At 38.6% G+C, this 4624-nt stretch overlaps 1 non-coding gene across 1 annotated transcript; it reads right to left on the bottom strand.

Annotated features, from left to right (window-relative positions):
* Positions 1–1742: 1742 nt before the first annotated feature.
* LOC134386718 (small nucleolar RNA SNORD70) lies at positions 1743–1830 on the bottom strand. The gene has a single exon (XR_010024540.1). It is a non-coding gene; the product is annotated as a small nucleolar RNA SNORD70 (small nucleolar RNA).
* Positions 1831–4624: the final 2794 nt, after the last annotated feature.

Genomic DNA, 4624 nt, shown 5'->3' with positions numbered 1-4624 from the left:
AAGCTTCCCATGGACACCCTGAGAACCAAACTCTCCAAGGAGCTGGAATATGTGAAAAAGCAGTCAGCAACCTAAACTTTTTCTAGAACAAGAAACAACTTGGCACAAATGGAGCTTGAATCTCCTGGGGTGCAAATTTCTAGAGGCATGACCTTTGGAAATTAAGTAATTCCTGTGATGCCAGTTGTCTGTTTTTCAGGACATCTTTAATAGGAACTATATAGCAGCCAGTCTTCTGCACTCTATGGGAGCAAAATGTATGGCAATGGAGCCTTGCTCTGTGAGGCTTTTGCACAGTAATATTTCCAGGGCACAGCCCCTCTATCTTAGCTAAGTTAATCCCTTCACCAGGGTCTGTTTACTGGAAGGACACTTGCTGAACCAGTTGTGCTTCAGATCCCAGGACAAGGAGCATGTTGTAATTTATTCATTCTATTACTTCCTGTTATTTTGAGTAATTTGTCCTGAACATCTTGCGAAATTCCATGTCTTATTGTCCCTAAGATATGAACTCCTGAATGCAAAGTAAAGGAGGATGAGTTTTCAGAAGCTGCCATCCTTCCAAGAGCACCCATCCTTCCAGCGTGAAAATGGTCTGTTGACCTGCCATCAGGGGTCTGAGCTGAATTGAGTGACTCATGGTTTGCGTTTTAAGGGTAATAAATTCACTCTAATATATTGATGCTGGATACCTATGAATCCCACTAAAAGACTTTGTAAGGCAATTGTCCAAGGCTAAGTATACCAATGGCTAACACTGAAATGGAATCTGAACTTGGGCTTCAAAAGCACTTCATTCATGAAGGTATAAACATTTTATTTTAAAACGTCTGCAAGGTTCGTGCTCAGAGGATGTAATACCTACTTTCCCTACCTTTTTTTTTTAAGGGTTTCCAGTTTTTGATCAATAGTATCTATATTCTCAACATAGAGTTTATATCTATGGTTTGTAAAATAAGGTGGGGTTTTTTTGGTTTTATTTTGTTTTTTGTAGTTTTTAAAAGTTATTTTTCTAGCCCCCAAAGCTACCCTTCATTTAAGAGAACCTTCCAGGAGCTAGCAAAACAATATCAAACCTATGCTAAATTGTCTACAATATATAAAAGTACTCAATTCCTTAATTTTGTATGTTGCTATATCACATGTTTCTAAGTTCTGGTTTACAAAATTAGTTTGCTTAAATCCATTAGGAAGGACAAATGCACTTTTACATTATACTGCTTTTGAGTTCTAATTTTCTGGAGTAGCGGAGAGCTCACTGGTCAGAGCTCAGCTAGCAGCAACAACCAATGTTTTAGTCCCTCTAGTTCCTCATCTGGAAATACCAGAGCCAACCCAAGTGATCTTCAAGGTGCCTTCTGGCCATAACTTCTATAACTCTAATTTGAAGCTCTAAGTTTTCCTCATGAAAAATATTAAACTATGAGATTAAATAATGGCAGAGAGGGAGCATTATAATACTTAACTCCCATGACATGACTATTTGTTGTTTTACATGAAAGAGCTTTTAGTCCAATAAAAAAGCATAGCCAAATTTCAGCAACCAAACAAGACACATTGGAGTTCAAGGTAGCTTGGTCCTACCTCCCATGAGATATCCAACTAAAAATCTTGCATAAAAATGGACAGAGATAGAAATGGAATTTTAGGAATGGAGGTGAACTGGCTGATCTCAGAAGGCAGAGATAGAAGTCATGGAGGAGAGAGTGTCAGGGTTACCCACTGGAAAGCTCTTTTTTTTTCCCTTCGTTGTCTCAGTGGTAGTGACAAATATTTCCGTTAGATCACTTAGATTCAGTTCCAACAAGAATACATCATTGCCCCACAGGAAGCTTTTGGATTGGTTTCTGCTCCCTGCTCCCATTTTATTTGCTAATCACTAAAAACTATGAGTCTGAGTATGTAATACTTTTTGCCCTTTGTTATTCTTAACAGCTTTATGCCTCACAATGCTGTATTCTAAACAGGACGTTGCTTTACATGGGGACTGAGTATGTAAACAACCTTGCCAAGATGCCCCGTGAGAACCACAGTGGGTGAAGGAGATGCAGAGCAGGATTGACAAAGGGAGAGAAACTGGATCAGAAGTGAATGCAGCCAGAGAGAGAGGGGCCGTGAGAAAAGCCACAATGCAAGAGGAGACGCGCAAGGAGACAGCAGTATGATTTGAGGCAGGTCAGAGGGTGACTGGGGCAGGCAGCAAAGAAGTACATTAAGCCATCAGACAAATCAATTTGAAAATGTGTGAAAGTGGGGAGCAGCTGCTTAGGGGAGTCTTCATCCATGCAAATCAAAAAGGCCCAAGTAAGCTAAATTTTTAGAGATGCTCAGAATCCTGGCAAATAAGAATTCGGAGATAAGAGTTTTTTCAAATTGGGGTTCAAATTAGGAGAAGACAAGGAAGGACTGGGTGATCCAAGCCTCAGAGCTGACAGCATGGACCAGGTGAGGGAAACTTAGACCACAGAGATCTGGAATTTACCTAATCTAAACATGACTTTGTACTCTGAAATGTTTGCGTAGGATGTTGAGTTGAGTAATTGTTCGGAAGATGTTTAAGAAAAAGATCCCAAAGCCCATGGGTTTAGAAGAAAGACACCCAAAATGCCCAGAAGTGTTTCTTTTGCCAGGTTCTCTGTTAGGTCATATGCTTGCACATCCACTACTTTTGAAAGAATTGTTTATCTGAATTGTGACAAAACGCGCTGATCCCAGCCAGGCCCTCACATCTTAAGACCATAAGTACAAATTACAGCAAATGCCTCCCCGTCTGTAAAGGCTGGCTGGTCATCGTCACCAGATACTGATTTGTAACACATGAGGTACAGCCTGGGAGAGATGCCAGACCCATAGCACTGCTTTGGGACAGGCACTTGTTATTTAAAATGTCAGACTTGGAGCACTTTGGGGGTAAGGAGTATCCTGTCTTAACCCTGGAGGTGGATGGCTCAGGCCCTGGGAAAGAGAGAGGGACATTCACTGGTTTTACTTTCCTAAAGGGTCTGAGGCCAGAAGAGGTTTGGGCCCTCTGTTAAGAAAAACCAGCTTCTCCACAGGGCTGGGTAACCTGTTTCAACAGGACTGGGTGAGTGCTCTCTTCTCCTTCCTGTGTCTCATAAGGAATCTCATCAGAGCAGCTAATATTGGGGCACACAGACAAACTCTCAGTTCCAACAGCTAAGTGGGCTTCACTTTATGAAGAGAATAGCATATTTACAATTGGATTCCAAGACTTCTAGTAAAACCTCTGTGCAAGTTCTTTTTTCTCTTTAACTGCATCTTAATTTCTATGGCAGTGGTCCTCAAACTTTTTGGAATCAGGACTCCTTTCTACTCTTAAAAGCTATTGAGGGCCCCAAAGAGCTTTTGTTTATATGGGTTATGTCTACTGATATTTACTGTGTTACTCATTAAAACTGTCGAATTTAAAAAATATTTGTTTATTAACTCATTTAAAAATAACAATAATAAAATCAATACAAGTTAACACCTTTTCATGAAAAATAACTATACTTTTCAAAACAAATCATTTTGTGAGAAAAGGGGCATTGTTTTACATTTTTTCAAATCTCTTAAAATATGGCTTTATAGAACACAGCTGGATTCTCATATCTGCTTCTGCATTTAATCTGTTACAACATGTTGCTTTGGTTAAAGATGTACATGAAGAAAACCCAGCCTCACACAGATATGTAGTTGGAAAAGGGAAGTGTGTGTTAGTTAATAGCCTTTTCAGAATTGTGGATGTTCTTCTTTGATACTACACCAAAGTTTGATGAGTGGTAGTTTCTTAAAGGTTACTTATCGTGTGGAATCTGAAACCATATCAATAAACTTTTCATACTCTTTTACATTAAAATCCATTGATCTTTCTTGTACTTTGAATGGATCTTTGGCTATAGCATGATTTGGTAATATCATGAATTGATCATTTGAAAAATACTGGCTCACTGAGTTATAAAGAGTTTCCAAAATGCTGACACAATATCAAAAAGCCACATTTATTAATACCACCATGGATCTTATCAAAAAAGCCTTTAAGTATTAGGAAGCTGTTGAACTCGTGGTGATGGACACACGTTATGTAAAATTCTAATTTTCCCTTGTAAGTGCACATATTGTCGTTGCCAAAAAATACTTTGCATTATTTTCCTTGAAATTACAGGCTCACTTAATTCATTTTTTGAGAAATACTCACGTCTGAGTTTGTCTGTTAGTCATTCTTTCAAGTAAAAGCAATGTTTCATGAACAAAGCAGCTATTTCAAACAATCTCACAAGTGATTTTCCTTCAGACAACTGATGTACTTCAGTGTGCAGCAGAAGTGCTTTATATGTACCTAACATTTTGTCACAAAGAATACTTAAAAGTCTTGTACTCAAAGGTTGAGATTTAATAAAATAATAATTTTCACTGCTTAAATGAATCTTCTGTTTTTCCTTTGCTAAGCATATGGCGGTGAAGCATAGAATGACTATTAATACATTTGGGTGTCCCTACCTTGATTAGTGCTAAGATGCCAGCATTTTACCCACCATTGCCTTTTCAACACAGATAAAAGGGCAAATAACATCTTAGTACTATTATGAAAATAGTTTTGACCTTGTGGACCCCTCTGCAGACC

The sequence above is a fragment of the Cynocephalus volans genome, chromosome 9 (genome assembly GCF_027409185.1).
Source record: "Cynocephalus volans isolate mCynVol1 chromosome 9, mCynVol1.pri, whole genome shotgun sequence".
Taxonomy (NCBI): domain Eukaryota; kingdom Metazoa; phylum Chordata; class Mammalia; order Dermoptera; family Cynocephalidae; genus Cynocephalus; species Cynocephalus volans.
This window is presented reverse-complemented; position numbering and strand designations above follow the sequence as displayed.